Source organism: Schistocerca piceifrons, chromosome 2, assembly GCF_021461385.2.
Source record: "Schistocerca piceifrons isolate TAMUIC-IGC-003096 chromosome 2, iqSchPice1.1, whole genome shotgun sequence".
NCBI lineage: Eukaryota > Metazoa > Arthropoda > Insecta > Orthoptera > Acrididae > Schistocerca > Schistocerca piceifrons.
In genome coordinates this window covers 354,421,624-354,434,854 of record NC_060139.1, presented here as the reverse complement: position 1 = coordinate 354,434,854, position 13,231 = coordinate 354,421,624, and positions in this window count along the sequence as shown.

Genomic DNA, 13,231 nt, shown 5'->3' with positions numbered 1-13,231 from the left:
TGAAGATTAAATAGGTAAAGAAATTAACTTACAGGGAGATGCCGAATCGTAACGGGCCAAAAAGCAGTTTATGACGCTACTTGACTAAAAGAAGGGACCGGCTGATGGACACTTATCGTCCCATTAAGGAATTAACTGTCGGTTTGGTAATGGAACGAAGTGTGTTCATTGTGAACGGGGAAGTGTTTAATTGGGAGACCAAGACTTGACCAAGCAGATTCAAGCCAGTGTGGACATTATCAGTTACAGAGAGGTGAAGAGGCTACCAGAGGATAGAGTAGCATGGAAAGCTGCATGAAGCCAGTCTTCTTTCTGAAGATCACGACATCAATAACAACTAAAGCTCCAGCCACAACTCGGAAAGAGTACTTTGTTCATAGATGTCTGTCAATATGGAACGACTGTTTCGACTTTGCTAGAATGCATGGAACTTCGAGTGACTGTAAACCGTCTTTCAGACTATGATCCTAATATTTCTACACGCTACTATTGCATTAGATGCATGCCGTCTCACTTACGTCGATGGGGAGGCTACGATATTCGGAGATATTACAGGAAAGTCACAAAGGTGACAAGAGTGCACATTGCCATTCCCTCATGTCAACCTGTGTGTAAACGAAGGTGCGTATTCTGGAAGTTGTGTACTCGAGTGTATATGACAGAGACACGGAATGTGAGAGGCATTTGTAGGAACTGAAAGATAAAGAAAGGAGGGTGTAATTTGACAGCAGATGGGCTCTGCTGCTCGGGGTAGCCGCGCGGTCTAGGGCGCCTTGTCACGACCCACACGGCTACCCCCGTCGGATGTTCGAGCACTCCCTCGGGTCGGCCGCTGTGGTCGAGCGGTTCTAGGCGCTTCATTCCGGAACCACGCGACCGCTGCGGTCGCAGGTTCGAATCCTGCCTCGGGCATGGATGTGTGTGATGTCCTTAGGTTAGTGAGGTTTAAGTAGTTCTAAGTTCTAGGGGACTGATGACCTCAGTCCTATAGTGCTCAGAGCCTCCCTCGGGAATGGGTGCCTTTGTGTTGTCCTTAGCGTTGTTGTTGTTGTGGTCTTCAGTCCTGAGACTGGTTTGATGCAGCTCTCCATGCTACTCTACCCTGTGCAAGCTTCTTCCTCTCCCAGTACTTACTGCAACATACATCCTTCTGAATCTGCTTAGTGTATTCATCTCTTGGTCTCCCTCTACGATTTTTACCCTCCACGCTGCCTTCCAGCACTAAATTTGTGATCCCTTGATGCCTCAGAATATGCACTACCAACTGATCCCTTCTTCTTGTCAAGTTGTGCCACAAACTCCTCTTCTCCCCAATTCTATTCAACACCTCCTCATTAGTTATGTGATCTGCCCATCTAATCTTCAGCATTTTTCTGTAGCACCACATTTCGAAAGCATCTATTCCCTTCTTGTCAAAACTATTTATCGTCCATGTTTCACTTCCATACATGGTTGCACTCCGTACAAATGCTTTCAGAAACGACTTCCCGACACTTAAATCTATACTCGATATTAACAAATTTCACTTCTTCAGAAACGCTTTCCTTCCCATTGCCAGCCTATATTTTATATCCTCTCTACTTCGACCACCATCAGTTATTTTGCTCCCCACACAGCAAAACTCCTTCACTACTTTAAACGTCTCATTTACTAATCTAATTCCCTCAGCATCACCCGACTTAATTCGACTACATTCCATTATCCTCGTTTTGATTTTGTCCTTTGCTGTCTCTGACAGAATTACAACGTCATCGGTGAACCTCAAAGTTTTTATTTCTTCTCCATGGATTTTAATACCGACTCCGAATTTTTCTTTTGTTTTCTTTACTGCTTGCTCAATGTACAGATTGAATAACATCGCGGAGAGGCTACAACTCTGTCTCACTCCCTTCCCAACCACCGCTTCCCTTTCGTGCCCCTAAACTCTTATAACTGCCATCTGGTTTCTGTACAAATTGTAAATAGCTTTTAGCTCCCTATATTTTACCCCTGCCACCTTTAGAATTTGAAAGAGGGTATTCCAGTCAACATTGTCAAAAGCTTTCTCTTAGTCTACAAATGCTAGAAACGTAGGTTTGCCTTTCTTTAATCTATTTTGTAATATAAGCCGTAAGGTCAGTATTGTCTCACGTGTTCCAAGTTAGGTTAAGTCAGATTAAGTAGTACGTAAGCTTAAGGACCGATGACCTCAGCAGTTTGGTCCCATAAGACGTTACCACAAATTACCCAATTTCAAAATTTGCAGATGGACTCGGTGCACGATTCGACTCTTACTTTTAATCAAATTACGTACATCGGAGAAATTTAGAAGTTTATTTCAGGTGTATGATTTGTTATACAGTGTCTATACCCAAAGTTTCGCAATAAAAAATAGCACCGCAATAGTAGGCTACAATTTTGAATATGTTTCTATTTGTAAATTTTCTCTATTCTTCATTTCTTATGGTGAGGTCTACTTGAAGTTAACGTTTACAATTCGGTTACACGGATAGGCGAGTGACGTAGGACCGTAACGCTGTGGAATAGCCCCATTTTTAAAAATTTAAGCATAGGTGCGCTCTATGCTGTAATCCAGTCACAGAAATTAGTTCTCTGTTGAAGGGAAATTGGTTAATTAGGTCACCAGTGGAGCTAATTAACAGGAAAATCCTGTACAGAACGTGACGGGCATTGATCCACCGCACCCCGAGATTGTCAAGCTTTAGCAGTTTCAGCTGATGTTCAGTACTGCTTGTTAGCGACTGGTCGGCGTCCCCGTGCATCGCCAGCACAGCTAGCAGACGCTCCGACCTTCAGACGGACCTCGCGACCACGAAGCGAGCAGCGAAAGAGGGCTTTACTTCCGCCGCGGCAAGGGCGCAGCGGCGCGCCTCCCGCCCAGTGGGCCGCACCTGATGACAATGGTTAGGAGCGCCAGCGGGCTCGAAATTAACAGCCGCGCGACCTGTCGGAAGGACGTTCTCGCGGGAGGAAGTCCCCGCAATACATCCGCGGTACGACCAATCCCCTCACGTGTTCTATAGCCATCCTCGCCCTCAGTGTGCAGCACTTCTGAAAAATCACACAGTCTTCGCATGTTCTAGACATTACTATCACAGACAAGACTAGACTGGCGAAATCAGGCGTCCAACTGTGCATAGGGACTTGAGAGAATAAGCTAAACATGTCGTCTCACGCTAAGGCCACTGCGCAACAAGAGTGGCGCACTGTTAGGAGAGAGTACACGAGGACCGTCATTTCCAAACGTATTGAATGCACCTGAAGTTAAAATACATTTTGATGCCCATTTTTGGAACAGTGATCAAAGATTTTTAAATTTTTTCTTTTTAAAATTCAGTCTTGATCACACCACGTATGTCACAAGAACATAGGTGACCGGCTTCGATCATATCACATGACCATCTTCAGACCCATGGCATCCTTCGAAGATGGTAAGTGGAGCAGTTGACACCACAGCAGCTGAGAAGAGTGCTCCACCTACCTTCTGATCAAGACTGAATTTTAAAAAGAAACATTTTGATGCATTTCCAACCAAATTGTGGTTTGCTCTTTAAGGCTCTTGAGTCGGATCGCTTCATTTCCTATACTTTTCCAAAGTGATCTAGCGTCTGAAAACATGAATCGGAGCAAATCGTATTATGTACACCGCAGCCCACGGTTCGAAACGAATAATATTTATGGCAAGTTTCACAGCCTGCTTTATTCACCCGCTTCTTTGCTTGCTGTTTCCGCTATTTTCATCTTGCAGGTAGCAGTGTGGTGTTGATTACATGACTGTCAACTTCGACCTCCATGTAGGGCTAGTTATCCTCGGGAGAGAAATCGAAAGGAAGCGCAGTGAGAATTAGAGCTGTGAAAACTAAAAGACAGCTTGAGAAGAAAGCTCAGTAAGTATTAACACCTGACGTAATTCACGAGTGATCACGTTCAGTAAAAGTAGTAATGTCAGTGTATTGGCGTGTTATTCGTGCGGGAAAGATACCATAAAAGCATGTTTTTATGCTTCGGTTCAGCTTCACTATATTTAGCTGCGACGAGACATATACTATGTGATCAAAAGTATCCGGACACCTGGTTGAAAATGGCTTACAAGTTCGTGGCACCCTACATCAGTAAGGCTGGAATTCAGTATGGTGTTGGCCCACCCTTAGGCCTGATGACAGCTTCCACTCCGGCAGGCATACGTTCAATCAGGTGGTGGAAGGTTTCTTCGGGAATGGAAGCCCATTCTTCACGGAGTGCTGCACTGAGGAGAGGTATCGATGTGGACCGGTGGGGCCTGGCACGAAATAGGCGCGCCAAAACATCCCAAAGGTGTTCTATAGGGTGCAGGTCGGGTCTCTGTGCAGGCCAGTCCACTACAGGGACGTTATTGTCATGTAGGCACTATTCCACAGGCCGTGCATTATGAACAGGTGCTAGATCATGTTGAAAGATGCAGTCGCCATCCCTGAATTGCTCTTCAGCAATGGGAAGTAACAAGCTGCTCTAAACGTCAATGGAGGGCTGTGCTATGATAGTGCCACGCAAAACAACAAGGGGTGCAAGCCCCCTGCGTGAAAAACACGACCACACCATAACACCAGCGCCTCCGAATTTTACTGTTGGCACTACACACGCTGGCAGATGACGTTCACCGGGAATTGTGTACCCACATCCTGCCATCGGATGGCCACATTGTGTACAGCGATTCGTCACTCTACACAATGTTTTTCCGCTGTCGTCCAATGTTTACGCTCCTTACACCAAGTGAGGCGTCGTTTGGAATTTACCGGCGTGATGTATGGCTTATGAACAGCCGCTCGACCACGAAATCCAAGTTTTCTCACCTCCCGCCTAACTGTTATAGTACTTGCAGTGGATCCTGATACAGTTTGGAATTCCTATGTGATGGTCTGGATAGATTTCTGCTTATTAAATATACGCCCCTCTTAAAATGTCGGTGGTATCTGTCAGTCAGCAGACGAGGTAGGCCTGTACACTTTTGTGCTGTATGTGTCCCTTCACGTTACCACTTCACTATCACATCGGAAACAGTGGATCAAGGGATGTTTAGGATAGGGAAATCTCACGTACAGCCGTATGACACAAGTGACGAAATCAACTGACCACGTTCGAAGTTCGTGAGTTCCGCGGAGCGCCTCCTTCTGGTCTCACACGATGTCTAATGAGTACTGAGGTCGCTGATATGGAGTACCTGGCAATAGGTGGCAGCACAATGCACCTAATATGAAAAACGTATGTTTTTGGGGGTGTCCGGATACTTTTAATCACATGTAATTCAACCGAGATCCACATTCAAGTAATTTTGAGCCGCCTCGTAATTACAAAGAAGGCAAAATCAGGTATGGAAGCATCCCAGTATTCTACCAGGCGGCAGCAAAAAATAAAGTTTGCACCGTACCGCAAAGAGTGAAAAAAGATCGCAGACTCAAGTTATTTGATGAAAGTTAGATTTCCAAAACCACAAAGAACTGGAAAGCGTTATGAACGAAAGCGTGGTCGACATTACACTGATAATTCCATGTCGGTAAACTGTTGAAAACAAAATTTGCAGACAACTGGAAAAAGGTTGGCAGTTTTTTTGTATCGCCACTACACATAGATGTGACATCAACTGAAACTAGTAGGCTGACTCATGGGGACGATGACTGAGACTGTTTGCACGAGGAAGATTGAGTGCAAGACTGTAACACAGCGATCTACCGTCAACATGTTAATGACTTTATTTTCTTACGAGACGGGCTGTGTCCAACAATAAAATGGATAGTAAAATTAATTGAATGTTTCAAATCGCAATACTTGAAAACATGATTGGATCAAAACGTACATTGTTAAGTGAATTGATTCAAAACGTATTAAGTGTAGTTTAAATACACTACTGGCCTTATAATTGCTACAAGAAGAAGAAATATAGATGATAAACGAGTATTCATTGGACACATATATTATACTAGAACTGACATATGATTACATTTTCACGCAATTTGGGTGCATAGATCCTGAGAAATCAGTACTCAGAACAACCACCTCTGGCCGTAATAACGGACTTGATACGCCTGGACATTGAGTCAAACAGTGCTTGGATGGTGTGTACAGGTACAGCAGCGCATGCAGCTTCAACACGATATCAAAGTTCATCAAGAGTAGTGCCTGGCGTATTGCGCCGAGCCAGTTGCTCGGTCACCATTGACCAGACGTTTTCAATTGGTGAGAGATCTGGAGAATGTACTGGCCAGGGCAGCAGTGGAACATTTTCTGTATCCAGAAAGGCCCGTACAGGACCTGCAACATGCGGTCGTGCGTTGTCCTGCTGAAATGTAGGGTTTCGCAGGGATCGAAAGAAGGGTAGATCCACGGGTCGTAACACATCTGAAATGTAACGTCCACTGTTCAAAGTGCCGTCAATGTGAACAACAGGTGACCGAGACGTGTAACCAATGGCACACCATACTACCACGCCGGGTGATACGCCAGTACGTCGATGACGAATACACGCTTCAAATGTGTGTTCACCGCGATGTCGCCAAACACGGATGCGACCATCATGATGCTGTAAACAGAACCTGGATTCATCCGAAAAAATGTCGTTTATCCATTCGTGCACCCAAGTTCGTCGTTGAGTACACCATCGCAGGCGTTCCTGTCTGTGATGCAGCGTCAAGGGTAACCGCAGCCATGGTCTCTGAGCTGATAGTCCATGCCGCTGCAACCGTCGTCGAATTGTTCGTGCAGATGGTCGTTGTCTTGCAAACGTCCCCATCTGTTGGCTGAGGGATCGAGACGTCGCTGCACGATCCGTTACAGCCATGCGGATAAGATGCCTGTCATCTCGACTGATAGTGATACGAGGCCGTTGGGATCCAGCACGGCGTTCCGTATTATCCTCCTCAACCCACTGATTCCATATTCTGCTAACAGTCATTGGGTCTCGACCAACGCGAGCAGCAATGTCGCGATACGATAAACCGCAATCGCGATAGGCTAAAATCCGACCTCTATTAAAGTTGGATACGTGATGGTACGCATTTCTCCTCCTTACACGAGGCATCACAACGACGTTTCACCAGGCAACGCCGGTGAACTGGTGTTTGTGTATGAGAAACTGGTTGGAAACTTTCCTCATGTCAGCATGTTGTAGTAGTCGCCACCGGCGCCAACCTTGTGTGAATGCTCTGAAAAGCTAATCATTTGTATATCACAGCATGTTCTTCCCGTCGGTTAAGTTTCGCGTGTGTAGCACCTCATCATCGTCGTGTAGGAATTGTAATGGCCATTAGTGTACGAAAAAGACGCCTTCATGCAATGGGAAACGATATCAGTCAGGACCCATTCTGGAACGTAAGATCCTAGGTCCAGCGTTCGCGAATTTTGACGTGTTTCATTTGGTTAGGAATAGAAAAGTTATTTGAGCTCCCTGTAAATTTGTAATCTGTACATTTGGTATGAATTGAAACGATGCACCACACACGTTTCGCAATCCCTTTAGATACAGTTTTGCTGCGGTGCAGAGAACAGGTGCATTACAGTCAGCTACTTAAATGGCTCGACAACGGGAAAAGTACTCCAAAGATGAAGTACATTACGAATCTTATGGGACTATCGTCTGAATAGATCCACCGTGAAATTCTGGCGATATGTATGGACCAAAAGCAAAGCCACTTTCAGCTGTACTGTAATTGACTCAAAAATCTGAACAAGGGCCCACATACGTGGGTGATGCCGATCCGATCGAGAAATTCAGATCTTGCACATGCAATCTTTTCGGCGAGCTGGAAGAACATATGGCTGGCGGGGGGAGGGGGGGGGGAGGGTAGAGATTTTGCAGCGATGAGGACATTCACACAGCGGTTCTCGAATGGTACCGTGCACCGTGATCAATGGGCCGCTTTCCATCGTCGAGCAATTCAACGATTCGTAGAACGTTCCGACTGTTATTCATAGAGAGCTGGTGACCATGTTGGAAAGTAGTGTCACGTACTTGTGTCACTACGGAGAGCACTGCAGCATTAAATAAAAGGACTTACCCTGTCATACTAATATTTAATTTACTGTTTGAATTTCCCACGTAGTAGCCTCAGTTTATTATTTAGACTCTATGTAGATGTGTACAAGACATTTTCAAATTAATCAGAGCGTAGGAACTTAGCCTAAAGCTGATTTTCCTTGAATATAGGGCCACAGTTACTAAGAATTTTTAATGACTCCATGCCGCCTACATAAAGCGAAAGGCTTAAGAACCTAGGTGATTTAGTTTCAGGTCGTGGTCCAAGGCATATTTCTTTGCTTAACGTTTCGTTTCTCAGTGCTAGAGGCATCTTCAGAGGCTATAAAGACTTAGATAACAGTATCAAACCTAAATAAGCTCAACAGGACAAATAGTTTATACGTATTCACGCAATGGTCGCTTAATGACATCATCAGACCGCTGGTTGAGACCGCGGAATAGGACCGACGTGTGTAACGGAGCTTGTAATGGGGAAGAGTCGGCACAGTTTCCTTTATTCAGTACTAAGGCCCACAACTTACCTAATTACAATCCTTCTTCTTTGCTATTAAATCTGTTTTCATGCTTATGAGTTTCTATGTGCCTTGTATAAGAGGCGGTCAAATAAAACGAGATAGATGGAAGAAGCACACTGTTTGTTATTAAAAAGCAATCGCCGTAACTGTTAATACTTTTATCCCTCAAGACAGTAAATGTCCTCATGGAAAAATGTTTGCGGTTGCATGCGGAACCATGAATTCCATCCAGGTGTGCTCCTTTTCGAGGTAAACTTCTGCAGCGTAGTCGAAAGAAGAGGCAGACCAGGTCCGGGAAAGTCATGATGACCTTTTCCTCTGACTGCAAGGGTCCGCTGCTCATTGACTTTCTGCAACACGGCGCCACCGTTGACGCACAATTGGTACATGGGTACTTTGTAAAAAGTGATAAAACCATACATCGGAATTTGGTGATTATCTGTCACCGAAACATCATCTGCTACTGCTAACTAAATCTTGTTTCCAAGAAGATAATTTCTCTTGAGCTCCTTAGTCAGCTGTTAATGCTACTTATTGTAGTTCATATGTGCGCCTGAGCGCGTGTGCAAGGCAAGCGGCAAGTGTAAACACTTTGCAGTGTCCGAATAATCTTCTTGGGCACTCTGCTGATGCGATCTGTGACCGTTGTTTACGGTGGGAGGAAAACTCTCTCAACAGTTGACTCTTTTTCACTAGGAGCTCCAGACGTTTTAGTGTGTAGTACCCTATTTATCTCTTTGTCAATGAAACAGTTTCATTTGAAAATAGTTTTTAATACTTGAGCTCGTCCTGCAAGTATTGTGGTTCACAGATTCTTTCATCGCTTTTGTTTTGATCGCTCCTCTTTTCTGCCTAGAATAGTCATTGGATTTTTTTTGAGGATACGTATCCATTTAAGAGGCTTTCTATAGGCTTTGTGCCCTAAATTTTCATTGAGTTTTCTAAGTATTTGTACATGCAAAAAATAAAAATTCAGCTTATTTCTCTGTCCCCATAGTGAATTTTATGTTAAAATTAATAGCCTTCAGAAAATTTAGAAATCCATGACGCCACACACAAAAAATATCACCAACGTACCGCAATATACATGACGGCTTCTTATTCGCCATCTTAAGGGCAGTTTCTCCAAATTCTTCCAAATAAGAATTAGATATAGCTTCACTAAGTTTGTTCACAAAAAGCCCTGCCATTAATTTGCTCATAGAATTTGTTGTCCCATTGGGAGTAAGTTTATGTGAGACAATGTTTGAAGTGATCTACCATATCTTCTGCGATAATACTTTTCCACTTTGACGTCACGTCATTAAGAGAAAACATAGTAAACAGTGATACAATACAGAAATCGCAATTTCTCATAGACTCAACCTGAAGGATTTTAATTTTTCTATGAAACGACCAGACAGTTAATGAGTATCAGTTTTTTTTTACTATAAATGGCTGTAGAAGATTGGCCCAGTGTGTAGGAGTCCCATAGGCTGGGCAGTCACTGACGCTAACAATAGGTTTACTGCAGTGAAAGTGCCGGCCGGGTGCCCGAGCGGTTCTAGGCGCTACAGTCTGGAACCGCGCGACCACTACTGTAGCAGGTTCGAATCCTGCCTCGGGCATGGATGTGTGTGATGTCCATAGGTTAGTTAGGTTTAAGCAGTTATAAGTTCTAGGGGACTCATGACCTCAGTAGTTAAGTCCCATAGTGCTCAGAGCCATTTGAACCATTTTTTGCAATGACAGTTATGTAAATATTTCTAAATCATACAATCTTGGTGGCAACGCTACTGAATGAATGAGAAGCTTCAGGTCAATGGGGGAAACTAAAGCAGGTGCTGTTAGCGTGTTCGTTGCCTCAAGAACAGAAGCTTTGAGAGATTCCTTACGCTTTTTATCCTCCCAACGTGTATCGAACTTTACTGCGGTAGTCTTCTTTCCTCATTACCACTTTAACAAGTCTCTTCTCTGCTGGGGGGATTAGAATATCTCTATCAGATTAAAAATAACCGATTCCAACTTAGATATACGTTCACTACTGTCCATTAAAATTGCTACACCAAGAAGAAATGCAGATGATAAAAGGGTATTCATTGGACAAATATATTATACTAGAACTGACATGTGATTACATTTTCACGTAATTTGGGTGCATAGATCCTGAGACATCAGTACCCAGAACAATCATCTCTGGCCGTAATAACGGCCTTGATACACCTGGGCATTGAGTCAAACAGAGCTTGGATAGCGTGCACAGCTACAGCTGCCCATGCAGCTTCAACACGACACCACAGTTCATCAAGAGTTGTGAGTGGCATATTATGACGAGCCAGTTGCTCGGCCACCACTGACCAGATGACTTCAGTTGGTGAGAGATCTGAAGAATGTGCTGGCCATGGCAGCAGTCGAACATTTTCTGTATACACAAAGGCCCGTACAGGACCTGCAACATGCGGTCGTGCTTTATCCTGCTGAAGTGTAGGGTTTCGCAGGGATCGAATGAAGGGTAGAGCCACGGGTCGTAACACATATGAAATGTAACTTCCGCTGTTCAAAGTGCCGTAAATGCGAACAAGAGGTGACCGGGACGTGTAACCAATGGCACCCATAACATCACGCCAGGTGATACGCCAGTATGGCGAAGACGAATACACGCTTCCAATGTGCGTACACCGCGATGTCGCCAAACACGGATACGCCAATCATGATGCTGTAAACAGAACCTGGATTCATCCGAAAAAATGACGTTTTGCCATTGGTGCACCCAGGTTCACCTTTGAGTACACCATCGCAGGCGCTCCTGTGTGTGATGCAGCGTCAAGGGTAACCGCAGTCCTGGTCCCCGAACTGATAGTCCATGCTGCTTCAAATGTCGTCGAACGGTTCTTGAAGATGGTTGTTGTCTTGCAAGCGTCCCCATCTGTTGACTCAGGGATCGAGACGTGGCTGCACGATCCGTTACAGCCATGCGGATAAGATGCCTGTCATCTCGACTGCTAGTGATACGAGACCGTTGGGATCCAGCACAGCGTTCCGTATTACCCTCCTGAACCCACCGATTCCATATTCTGCTAACAGTCATTGGATGTCGATCAACGCGAGCAGCAATGTCGCGATACGATAAACCACAATCGTGATAGGGTACAATCCGACCTTTATCAAAGTCGGAAACGTGAAGGTATGCATTTCTCCTCCTTACACGAGGCATCGCAACAACGTTTCACCAGGCAACGCCGGTGAACTGGTGTTTGTGTATGAGAAATCGGTTGGAAACTTTCCTCATGTCAGCACGTTGTAGGTGTCGCCACCGGCGCCAACCTTGTGTGAATGCTCTGAAAAGCTAATCATTTGCATATCACAGCATCTTATGCCTGTCGGTTAAATTTCGTGTCTGTAGCACGTCATCTTCCTGGTGTAGCAATTTTATTGGCCAGCAGTGTAATAATGGTTCCGTTGTCTTTCTATAAGGTGAAACTGTATAGTTTCTCTCCTTTGGCAAGTTCATCTAGTTCATTCGTACACAGAAATCCGTCAGACCCATTAATACAATAAATATCTGAAGGTAATATAGTCAGTTTCTTCTTTTTGAACCCATCGAGTTTCTCCTTCTGTCTGTTTATAGCCTCTGATGATATCTTTAGTATTAAGAGATGAAATGTTATTGAGATAAATATGCCCTTGGTTCACGGCCTAAAAGCTACAAATCAGAAATCACCAAAGACGTTAATTTTTAGCCGGCGACTGTGGTCGAGCGATTATAGACACTTCATTCCTGACCCGTGCTGCTGCTGCGGTAGCAGGTTAGAATCCTGCCTCGGGCATGGATGTGTCTGATGTCCTTAAGTTAGTTTTAAGTAGTTCTAAGTCTAGGGGACTGATGACCTCAGATGTTAAGTCCCATAGTGCTTAGAGCCATTTGAAAGAACCATTTTTGTTAATTTTAGGTTTATTTTAGTACTTTAGTACAATATCGATTTTACCAACAAGATCTTCCACTAAACTGCCAATATTCATAATCGCAGATCTTTTCATGATCAAGCAGCTAACAAATATACTTGAAAATAGCCTAAAGCCAAATTTTACAATAACAGGAAAATAAACTAAAAATCAGTAATTGCCTCAGGTTGGAGTCATACAAAAAAAAAAATTAGCTCGTGGTTATTTCGAAATTCTCAATATGCCCTTCGGTTAATTGCAAACTTAATCAAAAATTACAAATATATGAAGACATAATATGAACTTTGGATGTGATTCTGTGAGAATTTATGTGGACTGTGTGCTGTAGAAGTGTGACATCGTCACAATGAACATAGAGCGATCATGATAATTAAAATTGAAGCATTTAGTTGTAATATATCTGAGAAATACACTACCGGCCATTAAAATTGCTACTCCAAGAAGAAATGCAGATGATAAACCGGTATTCATTGGACAAATATATTATACTAGAACTGACATGTGATTACATTTTCACCCAATTTGGGTGCATAGATCCTGAGACATCAGTACCCAGAACAACCACCTCTGGCCTTAATGCGCCTAGGCATTGAGTCATACAGAGCTTGGATGGCGTGTACACCTACAGCTGCCCATGCATCTTCAACACGATACCACAGTTCATCAGGAGTAGTGACTGGAGTATTGTGACGAGCCAGTTGCTCGGCCACCATTGACCAGACGTTTTCAATTGGTGAGAGATCTGGAGAATGTGCTGGTCAGGCTA